Genomic DNA, 25,063 nt, shown 5'->3' on the forward strand with positions numbered 1-25,063 from the left:
CAATCACCCTCTCCTCCATAAATCTGTCTAATCCTCTTTCAGAGCCATCCAAGTTGGTGGCTATCCCTGCCTCTTGTGGGAGTGAGTTCCACAGTTTAACTAGACACTGCACGGAAAAGTACTTTATATTATTTGTGCTGAATCTCCCAACAGGATGCCCATTAGTTCTAGTGTTATGTGAGGGGGGGGGGACTTTTTTCTATCAGTTTTCTCCATGCCATACATGATTTTATGAACTTTGATCATGTCACTCCTTACTTGCCTTTTCCCTAAACTCAAAAGCCCCAAACGCCACCATCTTTCCTCTTAGGGAAGTCACTCCATTCCCTGGATCACTTTGAACAACCTCATGGGAAACATTCTAACGAGGCTGTCCTCAAAAGGTAAGAATAGGGACTATCCCTGGAAGGTAGGACTGGTAGGCAGACCTAACAAAGACATTTCTGCTATGTAGTCCCCATCCTGAATGTCATTCCTCTTTTTTGTGTGGGGGCGGGCACATGCATAAAGTGTCTCCACTTCCACTCCTCCAAGTGAAACCCAAAATTCAGGCATCAAACTCAGGCTTGGACGTTTATATTACCTGAACACTCCAGAGCACTTTATGACATTGTTCACCATAACCCCTGCAGTCCTGAGACACGGCCATATATTCTGAAGGCTTTCCGAGGAAATATACACATTTAGCTGAATCTCTAGGTCAGAAGTGTTGGGAAATCGCTGTTTTAAACAACAGTGCCAAAAGTAAAATTTAATGGTGGAACAAATATACTTTTTTTTTATTTTTTTAAAAAACCCACACAAATAGCCTAGAGATTGCAGAGATGAAGTTGTCAAGAGCAGTTTGTGAAAAGACATTGCCCAGGTAGGTGCTTTCTATGGTCCTGTGGCAGCACTGAAATAACTGGACACTAAGGTTGGGAGAAATCAGCCCAAATCTTTATCGACTACAGAAGGAAAGTTGGTTTGGCATGGCAATAGGTCACGGATTCAGTTCCTTAGTCCAGCAGCTCTTGCTGATGGAATGGCGCTCAGTCAGAGTTGAGAAGCTTCCAAGCCCCGAACCATAGGAGAAACCCAGCACTGAGTCCTAATGTGGTTCATGCCAAACACCCAAGGTCTCACTAGTAGACCAGAGTGGGGGATTCAAGCCAGGCAGAGGACCAAACTCTGGCAGGCAGAGGACTGGCAAACTACAGCCAGTCCACCACCCCAAGCCTCTTATAGGGGCCCCCTTTATTATGCTGATCCTACCCATGCCATTTCCGCCAGAGTATACAAAGTCCCAATGCTGCCAAACAGAAATAAACTGATGTAATGATGGAAAGTGGGGGGGAGGGGAGGTGGAAGACACCCATCCCTGGAGCCAATTAAGATTGGTAGCAAAATAAATAAATAAATACATTTCCAATCCTGTCAACCAGCAGCCAAGTATTCCAGGGAGGGTCTAACACTGAGGTGGGGCTGGTGAGAAGCTTGTGAGAGGTGAGTGACCCCAAGTGGGTGAGGTCTTCTAAGGCCTTTTTTGTCTTGTGAGGTCTCCTGCAGTATGGTTGTCATCCCATGAGATCCCACAAGAACTCCCCAGCGGAAATGCAACTTCACCCCCTCCACTGCTGTTTGAGCCCTCTGCCACCAGACAACGCCACCCTGTGTGCACCCAGGTTGGGGCTTGTCACCAAACCAGAAGAAATGAAGGCCAATAAGTTTGAATGAGCTACTAAGAGTGTGATCCTATGCTCATTCCTATGCATCACCAGGGGTGGACTAGATGCCCCCTTGGTTCCCTTCCCAGGCTACACTTCTATTGTCCTGCAAGTCTAAGATGTTGGTGTAAAGCAAGACAGAGTACATTAATCTGGTGTTAAGTTACATCAGGAGCAAACCCCATTTTGCAGTGGGGTAGCTGCTGCTGCTCTGCCTACACCTGACAGAGGGAAAACAAGGTTTTAAAATACCCTGGGTTCCCAGGTCATGTGACTGAGCAGAATGGCCCTGGATCCAGCCTTAAGTTCACACTGTCTGGTCCCACCCCTGCTACACCCCCAGAACCCCCCTTTTAGTTAACACTGGCCTTGGCTCAGCTGTAGCTCAATTAGCCAAGAAGAGCAAGTTATGATGGTATAGTAGTATCTTTAGCTGAGCCAAGCTTGAAGACTGAGCTGGAGATCTCCTAAGCTGCTCGTCCCGGTGGATCGTGCCATAGGATTGCCCCCCCCCATCTCCCTGGAGACATTCAGTTATGATAAACATATTTTCTTCCATATTTTGTTGATGTTCGTATGCAGTGTTAAATGTTGCTAAAGAGTTCCCATTTTAATTGAGAACAGTCTCAGGAGGAGTTGACAGTTCCATAGCCTCCCACATTTCACATATGGGAAACATGGGAGTTCAGGCCTCCTGTACTGGGGGGTGAGGAATATACAGAGAAATTAGTTTTTGCTTGTATTTAAAGGCAGACCTGCCTGATTTGCAGCTTCCAAAGCATTACTTGAACTGAAACACGGTCATCCTTCGAAACTGAGACATTTCCACATTTCGCTATGCAACTCTCCAGATAAGTAATGAGTGTGAAAATACATATACTCGTGTAAAGTGTGCCCCAAAATACATTATATTAAGTGAAATGTGAACTGAAATCTTGATGAATTTTCAGGAGAGATTTAAAAAACAACAACTCACGTGTGAAAATGTGAAGAAATTAAGAGTGCAAAAATAAGAAACTGAGAGAAACCAGAATGGATAAGTAAGGTAAAGATAAAGGTACCCCTGACTGTTAGGTCCACTTGCAGATGACTCTGGGGTTGCGGCTCTCATCTCACTTTATTGGCCAACTCCGGGTCATGTGGCCAGCATGACTAAGCCGCTTCTGGCGGACCAGAGCAGCCCACGGAAATGCCGTTTATCTTCCTGCTGGAGCAGTACCTATTTATCTACTTGCACTTTGACATGCTTTCAAACTGCTAGGTTGGCAGGAGCAGGGAGCGAGCAACGGGAGCTCACCCCGTCGCGGGGATTCAAACTACTGACTTTCTGATTGGCAAGCCCTAGGCTCTGTGGTTTAGACCACAGCACCACCCACGTTCAGTGAATAAACCTCCAATGATGGAGAGACAGCCACATTCCAAGGTAGTTGGTTCCACTATCAAACAGCTCTTCCCATCAGAATGTTCTTCCTAATGCTTAGTCAGAATCTCCTTTCTCATCATTCGGAAGATAGCGCCTTCTGAAAAAAACTGGTGCAAAAAATGTGTGTCGCCAAAGAGCAGAGGAAAAAACCCAATGGCGGACTGGTGGCCAATCAGCCAGCACACAAACAAAGACTCTACAGGACAAACGGCACCTGCCACATTCCATAATATACGTCTGTATTAATGTCTTGCTTGATGCTGACATCAGCAACTTTCAGACTCTCTCTGCTTCAGTGCCTATATGAACGTTGATATAATTATTTAGATCTAAACTGTGCCTTCAGGCTGTGTAAAAGGCAGGGGGGATTTTCAGTTTGCCTTTCCTTCCCCCCAATATGTAACAATTAATATTTAATTCTAAATATATATCTATAGAGAGAGACTATTGAGTGGATGCAGAGGAAAAGATGCATGGCAGATACGTAATTTGATCACCTAGCCTCTTGCAAGGGAAGGCAGGTGGGGAAATATGTAAGTGTGATTTTCTCTGCAAGACCTGGATCTCCTCTGAGGGTTCTTGGCTCCTTCTTACATCACAGGAGAAGGCTTGGAGATGCTCTAAGCTTCTGTCCTGAGAGCTGTGACTCATCCTAGAAGAAGACTGTGGACAACCTGCCCTGCCTAGATCCCTCCTACAAACCAAAGAACTATTATTACAATATTCTTTTAGCAATTCTTTCTGCTTCTTTGCAATGTCCCTCAGCTTCCTCCTTCTGTCTCCTATCCTCAATTTCCCCCCTTGCTGCTTGTAAAGCAGAAACAGTACACCTGGGCCTAATTCCTGAGAGACGGCACAGGCAGACAGCCAACATGCTTTAGCATCTCTCCCAGACTCATCACACAAGTTTTAGAAAGCTTTCTCCCATGGCAGAACTGAAAGGCCCAAGCAAATGTTAACTGGAAGAAAGTTACACGATGGTGGAGCCATCACCAAGAATACTCTGTCTCGTGTGTTCGCCAAGCTAACTGATTTCACCAACAGACACACAAGCAGGACTGTAAGTGCAGAACTTTGGTTATGGGAGGGATCTTACAAGTGCAAGCAATCCCTTCAGGTCACATGGTTCCAAACTGCTTAACCGTTTGATCCCACAGTGGAACTTGACATATTTGCTTTCATGTTTACATTTTCATTTCAAACGCTTTCAGGCGCTGTAACTGAATGAAATTTGGAGGTGGGCAGGAAGCACTGCATTTTAGTTTTTAAGTTGCATGAACAGAACCATAGTTTCCAAATCTTGAGGAGTAATAGTCTCACTTCATTCAGACGTCATCTGGAGTATGGAAGATCGTGACATATTGCTTTTGTGGAAAACCTGGTGGCTAAGGAAGGATGGAACTGTCCATTTTGATTCTCTCATTTTTTCCAGTCTCAAATCCAGTTCTCCACATTTCCATATCAGTCCACATTTATTATTTTCCATTTTCCTTTTTGTTATTTTCATTGATTTTAGAAGATAATCATTGATTGTAGAATTGGAAGGGACCCTGAGGATCACCCAATGTAGGAATATGCAGCTGCCCCATAGAGAGATCAAACCTGCAACCTTAGCATACCAGCACCACACTCTAACCAACTGAGCTATCCACTTGGACATAAGATATAAGAGAAAACAAAATAAACACAATTTTTTTTAAAAAAAAAACCCCTCAGGAAAGTATTAGTGCAAATTTCTCCTAAAACCGTTTTTTGCAGTTTTGCCTAATATACAATTTTTTTGCAATGCGCTTTCCCCTAATAAAATGCATTTTTATATGTTGTTTTCAATAATGTAGGTCTTTGTATGTACACTTTACCCCCAATATATGCATTTTTGTATGCATTACATGGCTGGAGAACCACACTGCAAAATTCAGAGACAGCTGTGTTTTGGTTTGCACATTGTTTCAGAGGATGCAGAGGGTTCATCTTTCAATACAAACCAGATTGAATTTCTCCCCCAGCTGTGTTTATTGGTTCCAGGAAAAAAATCCATGTGCAACCCCATTGACCCAGAAAACCTTGGGAGTAAAGTGATGAAATTTGGGGTACTGCGCTGGCATGCAGTTATTTCCTGTCATTTTCACAGGGAAACAGAAGCACTCAGGTGTAGAAAGGATGGAGGAGTAATGATGTTGTCCAATTATATTCACTGTTGTGCTACACTACGCCCACTGCTGTGAATGGGATTTAGCACAACATGCTGGTATCTTGGTCCAAAAGCCTGTTCTGTAATGCAACAGGTCCTGCAGTGTGAACAGAACATGAGAACCACTAGTATAATAGTCAGAAAAACCAGTGCAATGTTCCCCACATCTAAATGCACCCTTAACTTTCATTTCTTACTCAGATTCCTTTCTGTGAGATGCCACCTTCTTTAACAACCCTGCGCCCAAACCGGGAAACTTCTCTTTTTTATTCCCCGACCCTCTTTCCACCCCCCACCCCTGCCCCTGCAGAGAGGAAGAACTGTTTTATGAACCTTGACATGGCAGATAAAATGCTGTGTGTCTTTGTTTTGTGCAAAGTTTCCTTTGCCTCTAAGCATCAGAGATTAAATCTGTTCAGATGGAGAGGTGGGGGGGGGGGAGATGCAATGTTCTTTGTTCTCTGCACAAAAGATAGACACACACACATACAAAAAAGGGATTCTTGGGAGGGGGGCTGTGGAAGATGGGAGTCGGAAAAGAGAGGGAATGTGAGTCTTCGTTGAGCTATTAAGGGAAATAGCCCACAGAAACCAGTTTTTTAAAAGCAGCTATGAATATTCACCCTGGTGTTGTGATGGGAGCCGCCTTTTATTTCTGAGATGCGAGTGTCAGCCTGCTATGCCTTGAATAGAAACAAGGTTCTCCATGGTTTGGTTTTGTTGGTTTTTAAAAATCATCCTCATCGCCAAAGTTTTTTCATGAATATAAATTCACATCCCAATAGAAATCACTTTCTCGTCTGAATTCATGAGTTTTAATAGCACCTTCCGACCGTTTGGATTGGTGTGCGCGCACTTTCTTAAGTAAACAGACTCGTTTTCGACAAAAGGGTCTGATCTCTACATCCTTCCCTTAAACTCCCTCCTCCCTGGCCCCTTTCTTGCATTTTCATTAGCTGCATCGCTTCGGGTCCTGCCTTTAATACTCCCCCCTTTAAAACATTTTTGATCTTCTATCATCTTTGATGTCAGCTTCAGAAAGAATTTCTTTTTGCCTCTTTTCATATCAGCCAGCTGAAATGACTTAGCAAGGGACCATGCCAGGCTAATGTTCTATGTGGAAAGCAGGGAGGGGGGGTTATTATAGGTAATCACGCAAGCTCCAGTCTTAGCAAAAGAAAAAAGAAAAGAAAAAAAGAGCCCTGATGAGAATAAGGATAGGTGTGCCGACAAAGCCAGTGTTTTTTAGTGCTTAGAATGTCAGACTGGGACCTAGGAGAGGGCAAGATTCTAATCCATACTTAGTCTTGAATCTCACTGGGTGACCCTGGGCCAGCTGCTGCCTCTCAGCCTAACCGAACTCACAGGGTTGTTGTGGGGGTTAATGAAAGAGAACCATGTACACCACCTTGAGCTCCTTAGAGGAAAAGGTGAGATACTGTATATACAAGTTACACCTCTACTTCTCCTTTACATCTGCAGGTGAGGCAGTGGATGTGCTGGCCTGCATTCTTGTCCTGGTAATGGACTGGAAGAGAGCCAACAAACTGAAATTCAATCCTGATAAGACAGAGGCACAGTTAGTGGGTGGTTGCCTGTGTTAGAATTCCTGCTCCATGATTGCAGTCATGGGATTGTTGTCTATCACATGATGGTGCATGTTTTGACTCCACAGAGTCGGAAGCGATGGAGACAGGATGTTTGTGTTACTGTGTTCCATGAAGTGGGACTATTGTCCTTTGTTCTTTCTCTTTGCTGTCTGATGCTAGAGAGAGAGGGAGCCATGTTGCAGTGCTCCGTGTGTGTTTATATGTAAATAAAGTAGATTAGCCAAAATGCTGAGTTGCTGAGTTCTGTTACGCAAGCTGCGAAGACTCTGCGGATCCCTAAGTGTGCCGATGTCTGTTGGCATCCGGCGCTGTGATGTTTGGGCAGAAGAAAGCTTTTGAAGCTCCCGAATGATCGACCAGGAGGGAGGGAACATGCCATTCGGGCATGTGTCTCTGCCAGGGTCCTACTTGAATGTAGGACGAGCTCCTGACAGCCTGCTCTTCAAGGGGTCACACTCCCTCTGAAGGAGTGGGTACGCAGCTTGGGGGTACTTCTGTCATTTGAGGTTCAGGTGGCCTCAATGGCCTCCCATCAGCTTCCCTCTATGTACTGTGGAGAGGAATATGTGTGCCTATATATTTGTTGTATAGAAGATACAATCCAGAACCTGCCAGAACCTCAATTGCCACCAAATGGAAAAACCTTACAGGATTTGTGATTTTCACTTTGGTATAACAATAGGTGGAGTTTAGCATTAATTGAAGAAGGAAAGAACTTCATAAAACACATGTTACCCTAAGCTTGGGGGACCCTGAGAAATGCTGTGCTGTTCACTGGTCTCCAAGGCCATTGAGTCAGAACTCTCAGGCTGAGCACCGCCGCTTGCCATTCAAAACCTGCACCCCTTTCTCTGCAACATGGGATGTGATCCCAGGGTCCACCCCCTCAGATTATGTTGGCAAAAGGGCTTTTGTCCTCTCTGCTGGAAGCATCATATTGGTGACTCCTTTTAGAACATTCGCCTGATGTCCACCCTTGACCATAAGGTGTCAAGGCATGCTCATCTCAGAGTGCTTCCTTTCATTTCCTCCTAGAGCACTCCAAAGGAAACAGCTCACTCACCTGCCCTTCCACCTGAACTACAGGTGAAGCAGAGGAGGAGGCAGAGGCGGAGGAGGAAAAGACAAACATTAAGTGTCAGGAGATGGGCTGGTGGTGTTATCTGCTTGACACTCATCTGTTCTTGTCGCATGGATGGACCAGTCTGTTGCAATTCATTAGCTCACTTCTCCCTCTCTCTGCATATCTGCTGCAGGCTTTAATGTGACAAATATATTAGCAGGGAAGGGGGGCATGGAAGGCCATGGGGGAAGCATAAGCCATCTTAATTGGTTTACATAAAAGGCAGAGGTCCCTTATGCTCTTTGCATTAGCAGTGAAACGAAGGACTTACCTCTTGCCCTTCAGCTGTGCAAGCCAGTCCTAGATAAAGCAACAAGCCTGAAGGAAAGAGGGGTACCTCCTCTGCCTCCCCGTCTTTCCAGGTTGGCTTGAAAACAACAGCCTGAAAAGGTAATCAAGTCCTCCCTTCATCATCATCATCATCATCATCATCATCATTTATTATTTATACCCTGCCCATCTGGCTGGGCTTCCCCAGCCACTCTGGGCGGCTTCCAACAAAATATTAAAATACAATAATCTATTAAACATTAAACACTTCCCTAAACAGGGCTGCCTTCTGATTGCCTTCAGATTCATTGTAGTGATGGCTGGAGGAGCAAACAGCTATATGAAGAAAAGTTGACAATTTGGTAGGGTGGGGGGCAGAGAGATGAAAATCCCATGTGGGTTACCTTATTTTTATGAAATTTCTCCTTCCACCTCCTCTATTCCCCTTGCAAAAGCCCCAGCAAGCTTTCGGATTAGCTCAGCTGGTTTTCTTCTGTTTACCTGTTTACCTGCGGCTGAAAGGAAATACAAAAGGAAACAAAGCAAACAAAGAACAATTACCACCCCGAGAGCACAGCTCGGAGTGTGTTTGATACAGCTGAGGGTAGGCAGGCGGCTGAATGAAAAGCAGGTGAGGTGGAAGAGTCGACTGTATCGTTTCAGACAGCAAAGCAGGAAGTGCCGCTTCCTGAACAGAATGTGGAAAGCAGCCTGAGACTGAGTCAGATCATTCATCTAACTCAATATTGTCTACACCAGTGGTTCCCAAATTGGGTGGGACCATCCCACGGCGAGGTGGGATTACTAAGAAGCAGGAGGTCACTGGCTGTATAAATGACTACCAGTCTTTGAAAAGCTGGCATCACTGGATCAAGTTAATCACTTTTGTTGAATTGATTAAGCTAAATAGTTTCCATTGGATTTTGAACACATTGTTAGCATTTTGAATTTTATTGTTCTAGGGTTGCCATACGTCAGGGATTTCCTGGACATAGCCAGTATTCAGCCCTCGTAAACAGCGTCCAGTAGGAAATTGCTTAAACAACTGGGAAAATCTGGATGTATGGCAGCCCATGTTGGTAGTGTAGATTTTGGCAATAAAAAAATAGATCAAAAACTAGAAAAAGCTCAGCAACTTTTTATAAAAAAAATAAAAATAGGCAACCCTAGCATGTTCCTTAGTAAGTCATGCAAACCAATCTTCTGAATAATGCTTTTTATAGAATAGGGTCAGGGTTACTGGGAATGAGTTTATCAATTTGGCATAAGAGAGTTATGGTAAGCAGAGACCACAGTATACTACCTCCCCACCTCACAGGCCACTACTAAGGGTGGGGGAGAAATTCAGTTCCATTTGCATTTAAAGGCAAACCTACCTAATTCACATCCTATGAAAAAATACGTGAATTGAAACACTGTCCTTCTTCCAAATTCGCACTTCTCCAACTTTTGCAGAGCAGCTTTCCAAACATGTGTACACAACCATGGAAACGAGGGAGGAAGTGTTCACAAATATGCATATATTTCTGAAAATAAGAGTAAAATTAATTAATGGGGGGGCGAGTGTATTGTTTGGGGAGTCATCAGTCTGGAAGATATTTGTGGGTCCATTCAAAAACTCTGATTCTTTATCTGTGGGGTTAGAATCTATAAGAGGAAATCAGCTGAAGCAGTCAAACTAGTTCATTTGTGAAGGTAGCAGCCTTAGCCGCTCAGCCAAGTACGCATCATCAGCATCTTTAAAGAGTGAGATCTGTTGCCATAGAGACAAATGGGTGGGCCTTTTCCCACCTCACCTGGCTGGATGCCAGGATATCCTAGGATGGAGAACAATAGGCGAAGAGGGGCTGTGTGTGAGAGAGAGTTTTAGCTAATGCTGGAAGCAGGAGACACAGAGGATTGTCTTGTTCTGTGCTGAACCCAAAGTTATGGCTTGGGGATCTTCCTGGGAACCTAATGGGAAGGCAAAATCTGCCAGAGAGTAATGCTGTAAGCCCCTCCATCCTATACTCAGGTTGTATATATGTGTAAATACAACCATCTATCCCAGGCATAGGCAAACTCGGCCCTCCAGATGTTTTGGGACTACAACTCCCATCATCCCTGACCACTGGTCCTGTTAGCTAGGGATGATGGGAGTTTTAGTCCCAAAACATCTGGAGGACCGAGCTTGCCTATTCCTGATCTATCCTAAAGACACCACAGTCTTTATTAAGAGCATAAGAAGAGCCTGCTGGATCAGGCCTGTCTAGTCCATATCCTATTTTCACAGTGGCAGAACAGTTGCCTGTGGGAAACCAGAAGCAGGATTCAAGCACAATAACATTTCCCCTTTCTGTGGTTTCCAGAAATTAGTATTTCTGCCTCCAACTGTGGCTATCGTGGATAGTAGTCATTGGTAGCCCTCCTCTTTCCAAGGAAACTAAAAAACTGGGCATGTGCTAGGACCCCTAGGGTCTCTTGCTGCTCTCAGATATTGGGGTGTGTGCAACAGTACCAAGGAATTTGCATGAAGACTTTTCAAAAAACAAATTTGCAGATTGTTATGGAGATGTGGAGAACTGAGCTTCAGATTGGCAAAACCAAAATGGACAGATTTGCCCATTGAAAATGCAGTGAGATTCTTTGGCCTCCTGGTGCCCAAGAAGACAGTGCAGACATGCCCCACAGCCAGCATGAAGGAGAAGCCAGGTTAATAATGGCTTTGCCTTCTGCATTTGTATTCAGGCTACCCACCCCTGGATACCCAGTGCATTTCAATATGGGATAGTTACACCAAGACAAATGGCGGAGGTAGGCTCCAGAAGTAAAGGAAAGGACAGAACAATTAATATTTTACAGCCTTGCGACAAATTTACTAACTTTCGGCAGCAAATGACTTCATATATTGTCTGACGTTCTGAGCCAAAATATTAAGTGGGCATTACAGATGGCAATTTGTGTGATTTTGGGGAGCGATGATGGATGGTTGTAATCGAGCTGGAAATAGCCGGCTAATTAATTATTGTGCACTCAGAGAGAGCATTAACTGGAAGACAGTGGAAGTCTGCAGCATCACCTGTGATGAGTGATAAATGACTTTTACTCCAGCATTGCAGAGACAGACGCTCTGAGCATTCATCTGCTCGCAAAGGACAACGTTCCCTTTGGCAAAGGAGCCGTGTGCTACAGAAGTCACGCTGGCTACCCTTGCATGGAACTTCTGGAGGGGGTTGGATGTATGCCACTAACTTCAGCCTCTGCTCATCACATTCACATCGGAAACTGTGACCTTCTGAATAAAACCACTTGTCGTCCCCTGGGTGGCAAAACTGTGGCCCTCCAGGTGCTGCTGGACTACAAATCCCATCATCCCTGAGCATCTGCCATGCCGACTGAGACTGATGGGAACTGGAGTATATTGACAGCTGGAGGTTCATCAGCCGTGCTCTGACTGCTTCCATCACAGCCGGAATAACTTCCAGCTGCTCTGTCCTAGTCCCTTGCCTCAGAGGACTTGTTGCCTGCAAACTTGAATCCTAGGAACTGGAGATCATTCAGGGTACGGAGAGATGTTAGCAGACCCCTGTTCCTCAAACAGAGCTACGGTTCCTAGAGTACCCTGGGAAGAGGGATTGATTGTTAAGCCACTCTGGGAATGGCAGCTCTGTGAGGCAAACAGGGATCTCCTAACAACTCTCTGCACCCTTAAGAAACCACAGCTCCCAGGACTCTTTAGGATAAGCTATCATTGTTTAATGTGGCATGATACTGCTTTAAATGTATAGTGCAGATGGAGCCTAGCTCTGTCCTTGTACCAGATTTGAGGGTGATTTTGAATATGTTTTTAGAATCTTTTGTAAGCGACTTTGGAAAACCCCTCAGGTCTTTAAACTGGGGTAGAAGTATTATTGATAAATAAATCATGAATAAATAACTGACAGTGGCTCTGTAAGGTCTCAGACTCTGGTGTCTTTACTAGCTCAGCTTTCAAAAACCCTTTATTGCCAGGATTGGATATGGGATTTTTCTACTTGCAGAATATAAGCTGCATTGCTGTGCTCTGAGTTTTACCACCATAGAGACATACCCCCTGCTTATTCCCAACACACTGACAGATACCATTTCAGAGCCTTCTGCATATAATGATGGGCCTTTGGTGGAGGAAAGGTATCTGATGGGTCCAGCATCCTCCCTTCTGAGTTTCCAGGAAACAATTAGATGCCCTTTCACACAGTGCAGAGTTAAATTATGGAACTCACTCCCACAGGAGTCAATGATGGACACCAAGCTAGATGGTTTTTAAAGAGTACTGGACAAATTCGTGGAGGAGAAGGCTACTGAGAGCTGCTAGCCTCCCCAGTTGGAGGTAGCAATGCTTCTGAATACCAGTTGCTGGAAACCACAGGAGGGGAGAGTTCTGTTGTACTTGGGTCTTTCTTATGGACTTTCCTTTAAGGCATCTGGTTGGCCACTGTGAGGACACGATGCAGGGTTCTTTTTATGTTCTCATGTTCTTATGCCATCTGGAAAACCAAGTCTGTGTTATAGGAGAATTTCAAGCAGACGATCTGCTGTTTGCTGGTTCATTCATTTATTATTATTTAAGGTACTTTAACTCACTTGCAAAGCTCATAGAAGATCAATTAAAAGCAGCAACAAATCATCTCAACGGCAAAAAGTGTGCAACATCCCAAAGAGCCCATTTAAAGAAGTGGAGATAATGACTTTTCACCTTGATGGTTCCCCTTCCTCCTCCTCACAAGGCAATTGGTTCTGATAGCTTCTGTAAGACCATCAAGTGATTTGCCAGTTCTGGTGGCTTTTGTAGCAGCGGAAGGCAGAGGAGTCTTAGCTGCTGAAGCAGCAAGAGGTAAGATTGACAACAATGGCCATTTTGTTGGCTACTTCCCTTCCCATCCTGGATGCCTCATTCATGGTATCCAACAAGCCACCATCATTCAAGCACAAATAAGGCAGCATAAATGTTCAAGCTTGCCAAATATCAGATAACAATATGAGCAAATGGAAGGTAAAGAGATTGCTGGGCTTAGGACAAACTGGTAGAAGACAGAAGTGAAGGCAAGGGAAGGAGTGTGCTTGCTGACTGTTGCTTAGTTTGCCTCACTGATATCAACAGTCTGCAACCCACAAGGGGCAGATAGCCAATCAGCAGAGACGGTGCTGGCCCAACACAGCCTGAAATGTCTCAGCTACCTCTCATCACTTTCTGGTTGGGATGAGAATTCCTTATCCAATTTAATGTTCCTGCAGCAGCGGACAGTGGCTTCAAAAGCCATGCTGTTTCACTCGATGCCATCACTCAGGGAATGCATAATACCTGCAAATAATCTGTGAGCTGAGATGACATATTATTTCACCAAGTTCCCTGAAGGCCCCTGTGTGGTCTCTCGTAAGTTGCTTTCGCCACATGCTGAACACACTCAAAAATCAATTAAACACATTGGGTTGCAGCTTCACATTGAACAAAAAGGCATTTGTTGCTTCCTCATCGCTGCTGACTAACAGACATGACTTTGGGGGTGTGTGTGTGGCCATTTCACAGGGATTAGCAAAAACAGAGAGACAGGTGTTTAAGTATAACTGCATTGTTCTTTTCTTTTTAAAAGATGTGTTGTTGTTTCGGCAGAACCAAATCTTTACGGAACGAATAATTTACAGGGAGGGCACCACTTTCCACGTTCCACAAGACAAATAATACAGAAATCATAAAAGCCAATTGTGTCAGATTAATAATTGATATTTGGCCATTTTGTGGCCTGCCTTTATGTATGTATTGGACTTTGCCACAGTCTAGTTTGATAGGATTTTCAGAAATCAATACCCTTTCCTGCATTTAGACCAGAGTTTCTCCCATTCGATAAAATCGTATTCATTCATCACTTAAAACCCATTAGCAGCTCAGTACTGTCTACTCTGACTGGCAGCAGCTGCCCAAGGTTTTCAGGCAGGAGACTTTCCCTGCTGTGCCTGGAGACAGCAGGCATTGAAACCGGAACCTTTTGGATGCAAAGCATATACTCTCCCACCGAGCTACAGTCTTCTGCATCAGTCAGTCTCATAGCTTTGAATCAGGTATGCCGGATTCTAAGGTGAGACTTCAGGAAGTTGGCTGGGAGAATACCTCGGTTTAAATGAGTGAAACAGGGAGTCATCATGTACCAGCTTCAATCAGTGAAACGGGCATGGATTCAGAAAGTAGGGTGCATAGAAGTCCTGGGCATCTCTGGGATCTCAACTACACCAGCTCAGAACTTTATCATTCAGATCCCCTTGCAAAGACAGATCATCCTGGCGCAGGCAGGACATCCCTCCCCAGGGGCCACAGTCCTTGTTCCCAAGGGCCTCTTAATCTCCTTCCCTCTGATGGAGCACCTGGCTGAACCTTGCTAAGTGGTGATGATCAACCCCTTTCAATTTCCCCATCCATTCCTTAGGGGAGGAAGAAGAAGAAGAAGAAGAAGAAGAAGAAGAAGAAGAAGAAGAAGAAGAAGAAGAAGAAGAAGAATAGTAGTAGTAGTAGTAGTAGTTTGGATTTGATATCCCGCTTTATCACTACCCAAAGGAGTCTCAAAGCAGCTAACATTCTCCTTTCCCTTCCTCCCCCACAACAAACACTCTGTGAGGTGAGTGGGGCTGAGAGACTTCAAAGAAGTGTACTAGCCCAAGGTCACCCAGCAGCTGCATGAGGAGGAGCGGAGACACGAACCCAGTTCCCCAGATTACGAGTCTATCGCTCTTAACCACTACACCACACTGGTGTAGGGGAGGGGCGTAGAGCCTGCAATAGGTAGCCAGACTCGTTGGGCTCCAGCCCAAGTCTATGGGCAGCACTGGGGAATTGGAACAGATCAATAGGTTATCTTTTTAGGTGTCTTGGTCTCAAGCTGCTTAGGGCTTTGTATCTTGAGCAAGAGGCACCCTTTCAGCCTCAGTTTCCCCAGCTGCAAAATGACCCTTTCAGCCCCCCACCAAGTTAAAAAATTCACAGGCCTCCAACCCAATAATAGTTAATCTTTTAAGTGCAAATACAAAATGCCCTTTTAAGATACTTCTTTGTATTGCTTGCAGCTAAAAGACTGTTTAGCATTTCTCCCGCTACTGTTATTAATAATCATCATCATATCCCTTTTCTCCAGTGCATTATGACGTACGAGGTGCACTAAGTGGTTTCAATCACTTGGGAAGTGTGTAATGGCTTAGTAATGCATTCCCTGTTCAGTCTTTCAACTTTTATGCAACAGCAATGAAAATATAAAATGTGTTTAATTAAAGAAGGTGGCTTGTTTTATTGAACAAATGTACTGAATAAATAAAAGGAATCATAGCGCATTTTAATGTGCTCATCCAACATTCAAAGTAGGGTTTCGTTTATTATGTGTAGTAATAGATTTCATTGCCTTTTTTTTAAGGGAGAGGGGAAGAAACAAACATTTTAAATCAATGCATATATCTCTCTCTCTATATATATTTGTTTGTTTGTTTTTAATTTTCATGAGCATTAAATTGTAAGTTTCCCAGCTGTGAATCAGAAGAGCTGAGATCATAAATTGATTGGAAAGAGAGAGGAGTCTTCGGGAACATCATTCATTAAAGAAAGCTGCCTGTGTCCAGTCACTTACTCCAATGAGTCATAATAAGGTCACATTCAAACCCTACATTTAGAGGACTATTATACCACTTTAAGCAGTCCTGGCTCCCCACCCCGGGAATCCTGGGAAGTATAGTTTGTTAAGGATGCTGAGAATTGTTAGAAGACCCCTATTCTCCTCACAGAGTTACAACTCCCTGAGTGGCTCAACAGTCAATCTCTGTTCCCAGGAAATGCTGAGAATAGGCCTCTAGTTTACTTTGCCCAAAATTGTTTTGAAGGGAAGCACTTCTATTTGTTTCTTTAAACATTTGGAGAAGGCCTGTAACTCAGTGTTACATGTCCAACTTGCACTTCAAACCCCAGCATCTCCAAGCAGGGCTATGAGAGTTCCCTGCCTGAAACCCTGGAAAGCCATTGCTAGCCAGTGCACACAATACTGGGGTTCATGGGCCAATGGTCTGACTCAGTAGAAGGCAATTTTCCGTGTTCCTACATCTCAAGTAGGAGGTCAGTGGCACTAAAGTGGTATAGTTACAAGAGATGAGCCAGAGCTTCAAGACTACAGGCAGAAGTAGCTAAAAGAAGAAGAAGAGTTTGGATTTGATATTCTGCTTTATCACTACCCTAAGGAGTCTCAAAGCGGCTAACAATTTCCTTTCCCTTCCTCCCCCACAACAAACACTCTGTGAGGTGAGAGAGGCTGAGAGACTTCAGAGAACTAGCCCAAGGTCACCCAGCAACTGCATGTGGAGGAGCAGGGACGCGAACCCAGTTCACCAGATTACGAGTCTACCGTTCTTAACCACTACACCACACTGGCAGGGAAATCCCCTGCCCTCCGCCCCCTCCCCAAACACCCGCTGCTAAAGAGGGTGGTCCATTAGTACAAATGGGGCACTGCTCCACCAACTTCAGATTCCTCCAACCCCACCTGCTCTCTTACTTACAGCAAGTCCAGGGATAGTCCTGGTTCTTGGCGTTCTCTTCCTGGGTCTCAGTGCTGCCCTGTAGTACTCAGGAAGGAACAGGATGGGGAATAAAACTAAAATGAGTTAGGTCTGCCTATCATTAGTTTTGACTCTACCTACCTGTGGGAGTTAGGCATGTTTAGCCTGGAAAAGAGGAGACTGAGAGATGTGATGGCCATCATCAAATATCTAGAGGGCTGTCACATGAAAGATGGAGCAAGTTTGCTTTCTCCTGTTCCGGAGGATAGGATTCATACTGCCAGAAATGAGATTCTGATAAAACATCAGGAAGGACTTTCTGACAGTAAGAGCTGTTTGACAGTGGAATGGACTCCCTCAGAAGGTGAAGGACCCTTCTTCATTGAAAGTTTCTAAACAGAAGTTGGATGGCCACCTGTCGGGAATGCTTTAGTTGTGATTCCTGAATTGCAGGGGATTGGACTAGATGATCCTTTGGGTCCCTTTCAACTCTACATTTCTATGATTCTACTGTTGGCTTCCCTACTTTCTGCCCCAGCATTCCCAGTGGGTACCAGCCACCCCTGAGTGATACCTCAGTTCTGGGCCAAATCTGCTCTGCTGTTAAGCCCCAGGGCTCATGAACTAAGATAGATAGGAGATGCCTTGCCCCAGTTCCTCTGAATTGCTGCTGAGTCACTGCAGCTGCAACAGTACTGCAAGTTTATTAGAATATAAAAGGAGGGAAACACATGAGGAAATTAAATATTGAAAGCTCGGTTGAAATAATAGAGTCTTTGCTCATCATCATTTGCTTGCTTCCACCGCTCAGCCTATCTGTTTCGGCATTTGGTTCTGATTTATTGCATAATGGTTCCCCTTTTACACTGTAATGCAATTCATATCGCTTTTTAATGTACACCGCACGGTAATGAGTGTACCAAAGAGAGTAGCAAGAAGATCCTGATTGGTTTGTCATGGTGGAAAATACCCGTTAATTATTTTGTCTATCTATATTGGACCCTTTCGCAGATTGAAAGTCATGTAAAACACACAAAGAGACTTTTTGTCAGTATTCTATGGTGAGAAGAAGATACAGGCCACACATTCACCTTAGATTTAAAGCAGTATCATACCACTTTAACACCCACAGCTTCCCCCAAAGAGTCCTGGGAACTACAGTTTGTTAAGTACTAATGTGCCCATATGCTCCCTCCTCTTCTTCCCTCCTCCACTCATGCACTTGGCTTCAGCGAAGCTATATTTATTTCTCAAACCACGGTTTCATGTGATGTCTGAACCAGGAAACTATGACTTAAGGAGTCCTTCCAAACCTGCATATGAGGCCAGCATGAGAGCCTTAAACCACTGTTTCCCAGTTTGGATGTCAAGGTAAACAGTGACTTAAGAAAGTAGGACACCATTGTTCTCTGTAGCCAGGCACACACAGGAATGAGCTACTGTGTCAAGAAGGGAGCATGGAGACACCCAGTTCATTCCCAGCCAGATAAACCATGGCTTATCCAGCTGGAGTCACCACATCTGAACTGACCACATAAAAAATAAAAAAAAATCCTTCCAGTAGCACCTTTAAGACCAACTAAGTTAGTTCTTGGTATGAGCTTTCGTGTGCAAGCACACTTCTTCAGATACACTGAAACAGAAGTTGCCAGATCCTTCTATATAGTGAGAAGGTGGGGAGGGGTATTACTCAGAAGGGTGGTGGGAATGGGAGATTGGCAGATAGCTGAGATGAGCCTGCTGACGACTCTTAACGACTGTAATAGGTCTTACAGGAAAAGGCAAGGGGTGAGAAGGTGAGAAACGGCTTAGTCATGTATAATGGGATAAGAATCCAATGTCTTTGTTCAAACCAGGTCTCTCCATGGTTTTAAGTTTGGTAATGAGTTGCAATTCAGCAGCTTCTCTTTCCAGTCTATTTCTGAAATTCCTTTGTAGTAAAACAGCTACTTTGAGATCTTGTATAGAATGTCCTGGGAGATTGAAGTGTTCTCCTACTGGTTTCTCTGTTTTGTGATTCTTGATGTCAGATTTATGTCCATTTATTCTTTGGCGTAAGGTTTGGCCTGTTTGTCCAATATAGAGAGCTGAAGGACACTGTTGGCATTTGATGCCATACACAATGTTAGATGATGAGCAATTGAATAGTCCCGAGATGGTATGTGTGATGTTGTTGGGGCCAGTAATGGTGTTGTCCGGGTGTATGTGGCAGCAAAGTTGGCATCTGGGTTTATTGCAGGCTCTGGTGCCAGTGTCCGTGTTAAGTCTGGTTGTAGTATTATTGTGGGTTAGGAGTTGTTTAAGATTGGGTGGCTGTCTGTAGGCAATGAAAGGTCTTCCTCCCAGAGCTTGAGAAAGAGAACTGTCATTGTCCAGGAGAGGTTGTAGATCTCTGATGATGCGTTGTACTGTTTTAACTTGGGAGCTGTATGTGATGACTAGAGGTGTTCTGTTATTTTCTTTTTTGGGTCTGTCTTGCAGCAAGTTCTCTCTGGGTATAAGTCTGGCTCTGTTGATCTGTTGTCTAACTTCATCTGCTGGGTATTTTAGTTCTGAAAAGGTTTGCTGTAGATCTCTTAGGTGAGAGTCTCTGTCTGTAGAATTGGAACAGATGCGGCTGTAACGTAGTGCCTGGCTATATACAATGGACTGTTTGGTATGTTTGGGATGGTAGCTAGAGGCATGTAGATATGTTTGTCGGTCAGTTGGTTTACGGTATAAGGTGGTGTCTATGCGCCCATCCTGTATTTTTATAGTAGTGTCCAAAAAATGTATTTCTTGCATAGATTGATTCATTGTAAGGTTGATTGTGGGGTGAAAATCATTAAATTTCTGGTGAAAGGTGTCCAGGGTCTGTTGACCATGTGTCCAGATGATAAAAATATCGTCAATGTATCGCAGGTACAAGAGAGGTTTGAGTGGGTAGGAGTTTAGGAAACGTTGTTCTAAATCTGCCATGAAGATGTTGGCATACTGTGGGGCCATGCGGGTGCCCATTGCTGTGCCGCTGATCTGAAGGAACAGGTCATCACCGAATTTCAAGTTGTTGTGGGTAAGGACAAATTGGCAGAGTTTGGTGGCAAGGTCCGCTGTGGTTTTATCTGAAATGGTGTTCCTTATAGCTTGTAAACCATCGTTGTGTGGGATGTTGGTATACAGAGATTCCACATCCATAGTAGCTAGTATAGTATTGTTGGGAAGATTATTTAAAGATTGTATTTTCCTCAGAAAATCTGTGGTGTCACGTACATAGCTGGGAGCACTGATGGCATATGGTTTCAGAACAGAGTCCATATAACCGGAGACACCCACTGTAATAGTGCCAATACCTGAAATGATGGGGCGTCCTGGATTTCCTGGTTTGTGTATTTTAGGTAGAAGATAGAAAGTTCCTGGTCGAGGTTCTGTTGGTGTGTTGGTGAGGATCTGTTCTTGGATGTGTGGGGGTAGCTCCTTAACAATCTTGTTCAGTTCTTTCTTGTATTCTTGTGTGGGGTCTGAGTCCAATTTTGTGTAAAAGGCGGTATTGGAAAGTTGTCTGTGAGCCTCCTGAATGTAGTCAGTTTTGTTCATGATGACGACAGCTCCACCTTTGTCTGCTTCTTTAATTATAATGTCTGGGTTGTTTCTGAGATTATCTATGGCTCTCCTTTCAGCATGGTTTAGATTTTGTTGTAAGCGATGGTGTTTTCTGGTCACATCTGTTTGGATTCTGTGGCGGAAGCAGTCAATGTATAAGTCCAGTGTGGTATTGCATCCATCAGGAGGGGTCCATGTGGAGTCCCTTTTTGTGTAACACTTTTTCGGAGGTAGTTGGTGGTCAGTGTTCTGTTGGGAGGGTGGTTGTTGTTCTCCAGTGGGTTGAGAGGTGTTGTGTTGTGAAGTTGTTGTTTGTTCTGATTTGTCTTGTTGTTGTGTGTGTTGAAAATACTCCTTCAGGCATAAACGGCGGAAAAATGCTTCCAAGTCCCCGTAGAACTGAATCATGTGTGGGGATTTGGCAGGGCAGAATGACAGTCCACGTGAAAGGACTGATTCCTCGGCTGGGCTGAGTGCTTGCTGTGAGAGATTGACAATATTGTTGATCTTGTTTTGATTAGTAGCCTGTAGGTTGGAAAGGTTAGAGAGTTTCTTGTTTTTCTGTTTTTTCAGTAGCTCCAGTTGAGAGTGGTAAATATTTTGTTTTTCCTTTTGGAACAACCTCTCCTGGACAATGACAGTTCTCTTTCTCAAGCTCTGGGAGGAAGACCTTTCATTGCCTACAGACAGCCACCCAATCTTAAACAACTCCTAACCCACAATAATACTACAACCAGACTTAACACGGACACTGGCACCAGAGCCTGCAATAAACCCAGATGCCAACTTTGCTGCCACATACACCCGGACAACACCATTACTGGCCCCAACAACATCACACATACCATCTCGGGACTATTCAATTGCTCATCATCTAACATTGTGTATGGCATCAAATGCCAACAGTGTCCTTCAGCTCTCTATATTGGACAAACAGGCCAAACCTTACGCCAAAGAATAAATGGACATAAATCTGACATCAAGAATCACAAAACAGAGAAACCAGTAGGAGAACACTTCAATCTCCCAGGACATTCTATACAAGATCTCAAAGTAGCTGTTTTACTACAAAGGAATTTCAGAAATAGACTGGAAAGAGAAGCTGCTGAATTGCAACTCATTACCAAACTTAAAACCATGGAGAGACCTGGTTTGAACAAAGACATTGGATTCTTATCCCATTATACATGACTAAGCCATTTCTCACCTTCTCACCCCTTGCCTTTTCCTGTAAGACCTATTACAGTCGTTAAGAGTCGTCAGCAGGCTCATCTCAGCTATCTGCCAATCTCCCATTCCCACCACCCTTCTGAGTAATACCCCTCCCCACCTTCTCACTATATAGAAGGATCTGGCAACTTCTGTTTCAGTGTATCTGAAGAAGTGTGCTTGCACACGAAAGCTCATACCAAGAACTAACTTAGTTGGTCTTAAAGGTGCTACTGGAAGGATTTTTTTTATTTTGACTATGGCTGACCAACACGGCTACCTATCTGTAACTGACCACAGAAAGGCTGTCTGCTAGCCAGGGAACAGAGGCACCAGCTTCTTCAGAGGATTTGGGGGGGGGGGCATCATGATGCCACGCAACATGCTGACATTGCATGTGCAAAGATGTGAGGAGTCAGGGGGCAGAGCCAAACGCTCTCTGAAAACTGAGGGGGCCCAGCTTCCTCAAAAAATACATGGGGGGGACTGCCTTAGCCCCTACAAGTTGGTGCCTATGCCAGGGAGGCATTGGAGAGGCAAAGAGAGGGAGATGTAACAGAGGATTTTGAGATGAATAGTTCTCCAGTCTCTTGAGTTTACCTCGACCCACAACTTCTTATTTAGGATAAAAGCAAAGGAAATGCCAAAATGTGAAGTATGGGTTAATTTGGATTGCTGACAGTCAGATATGCATAAAAATGAGTCCCTGTCCCAAGACTCCTCTGAATTTCCTTGCCACAAGCGTGTAAACCAGCTGAGGTGCCCCTATTTTGTCAGTTAACGTAGTCTCTGGGGTGCCTCTTGTAATAGCTTTGCCAGTGTCAAATGTCAGGTAAATAGTGCTCTGTTCAGGGAAAATGCCAGAAAACCATCCAACATAAATTATTTATAGGCCGACGTGATAGCCGATCCCACACGCCCTGGGACCCGGTAATGCTTAGTCAGGCCAGCGCAAGGACCTTGCGTTTTACAGAGATCTTGAAAAACAGACTTCTCTGCCAGTAGGCCTCCTTTCTCTTCAACAGAATGACAAGCAATGAGTTTCCAGATGGGAAGAGAGGTGGGATTGTTTCTGCGTGCCAATTCCAGGTGAGAGGAGGCAGGCAGGCAGGCAGGCAAAAGCCACCACATAGCCTGCACCAGCTGGATTATCCCACCTCAACCTCCATGGGGATATCTACCATCATTTGCCTCACCCGAAAGGAGAGAGAGGAAAGGAGGGGAAGACTAGGCTGAGGCACAGCCCAACCCCATCTGATTCAAGGGCCCAACCTAGGGACACCAATCCCAGATTTAGCCCCAAATCAATTTTCTAGATGATCCTACAGGTGCCCAATGCCTCACCCCATAACAGTCCAACCCAGCGCAATTCTGGACCATCTCCACCAAATTTGTTTAGGGATTCGGGCTTTTTCTGAATCATGGTTCAGACTACCACAGAGCCTACCACAGCTGGACTTCTCACCTCATTGACCTCCTAGGTTTCAAACGGACACTATGGCTCTTGTCCCCAGTGCCCACCTGTTTGTGGTGAACTGTTCCCAGGCTCAGTTGATCATTGCTAGGTGCTCCCACCAGTGGGCTGTCAAGGGTCACAATGGCTGTCAACCTCCCTTACAGGACTGGGTGACAAAGGATGTGTCAGGAAGAGGCAGTGTCAAGTTCTGGTCCATTGCTATAACCCAGGCAGGGCAGCTTAAAGGCTGCAGAACCATGGACAGCTCCAAATGAGCAACTTACTACATTGATTGAAAGTTTAGAGCACAGAGGACTTGGATGCCTCTGTCTCCAGACTAGCCTCCACCCCCTTGGAGAGAGGAGACTTAAAGGGCCAACCCTCTAGCCTGAAATTGCCCACTCCTCCCATCACGCTCCCAATACTGCTGGACTGGTGATGTGCTGTAGGAGGCATCTGGTTCTTCTTGCTCAAGGGAAGGCATCAGCAAGAGTCCAGGCTCTGAACCTGTAGGCCCTGGTGGTCTGGGACATTCCTCTGGGAGTTCCTGTCCACCCACCTCAGGTCATCACACAATGAAGCAGTGGGTTACTATTAAACTGGGAGATGATCCAAATACCTGTGGCACTTGAATGTTCCTACAAATCTTTGCATGGACACCCCCCTCTATTATGGAAGAGTTATTCTGCCCCATACAGGGATTTATGATTCATGGAAAGGAAACTTAGCTACATGTTGTATGGAGCTCCATGCACACAAAGGAGCCTGGATACGAATGTGGAATGGAAGCATCAGACCCCTGAATCAGCACTGTGTGTATTACAATCTACAAATGTGCATGACTTTTAATATTTTATACAACGGCGGGAGGGGGTGAATAACAAGTCCGTCTGTCTTAGAGATAAGTGTATTTTTCATTAAATTCAACACACTGCGGTTCATTTCCAAGAAATAATAAATTGATGATAGCAATGGAAACTGATTGCATTGTGATGGGCCATGGCAGCAAATCAACACCCTCTCACGCAGCCAAATAGAGGCTCGTAGGCAAAATCACACTTGATTCCCAGAGAGAGTGTTTCAAACAAATTTACAGGCAATGACCCTCAAAATTGCACATACAATAATGCAAATAATTATTCTCAGACATGCAAGCCAGGCTTCAAACACTCGCCAGAATGAGACGCTTGTCTTGCTCAGTTGCACAAGCAGCAGGGCTCTGGGATTTCCCATTTGGAAACATTTGTGCTGGATGGTGACCATTAACTCCTCGCTTATTTGCTCTTGCATGGCCCCAGAATGCTTCTCTCATTTTGACCTTCTCTTCATTTACACATGTGCACAAGTGACCTTCATATGCATCCACTGAGAGCTTATGTTAATGAGCTAGTGTGGTGTAGTGGTTAGAGCATTGAACTAGAACCTAAGAGACCAGGGTTCAAATCCGCATGCAGCCATGAAGCTGACCTTGGACCAGTCACTTTCTCTCAGCCTAACCTACCTCACAGGGTTGCTGTGGTTCAAAGCTCCCTCCGGCGCCCCGCCACCCATTTCCCAGAGTTGTCAACCTTTTTTTTAGGGGGCTGGAGAAGGTGGGGCAGCGGCTGGAGGGTGGCTCCTCCGGCGGGGAAGAGGCGGAGGCTGGACCCGGTGCCTCCCAGCTCAGCTGGCTGCTTCGGGCCGTGGTGGCCACGGCAGATGGAGGCATGGCGCTGCTTTGGCACGGCATGTCGGAGGCGGGCGAGGGCGGCGAGCTGATACCAGGAGGCGCCGCATCCAGCCTCTGACTCTTCCGTGGCGCCTCCAGAACTTGGTGCCCTGGCACCCCGCGCCACTAGCCTCTGTGGGTAAGATACCCCTGGCTGTGGGGTTAAATGAAGAAGGGGAGAGCCATGTACAGTATGCCACTTTGAGCTCCTTGGAGAAAAAGATGGGATATAAATGCAATAAATAAA

At 44.9% G+C, this 25,063-nt stretch overlaps 1 long non-coding RNA gene across 1 annotated transcript; it reads right to left on the reverse strand.

The window, feature by feature from the left end:
• Positions 1–5,123: 5,123 nt before the first annotated feature.
• Positions 5,124–23,228, reverse strand: LOC308483005. The gene is made up of 6 exons (XR_013989541.1): positions 23,174–23,228; positions 16,865–16,922; positions 9,700–9,849; positions 8,325–8,435; positions 7,994–8,187; positions 5,124–5,417 (listed from the first exon to the last, which is right to left on the reverse strand). It is a non-coding gene; the product is annotated as an uncharacterized lncRNA (long non-coding RNA).
• Positions 23,229–25,063: the final 1,835 nt, after the last annotated feature.

This window comes from Podarcis pityusensis, assembly GCF_964106645.2.
Source record: "Podarcis pityusensis genome assembly, chromosome: 8".
Taxonomy (NCBI): domain Eukaryota; kingdom Metazoa; phylum Chordata; class Lepidosauria; order Squamata; family Lacertidae; genus Podarcis; species Podarcis pityusensis.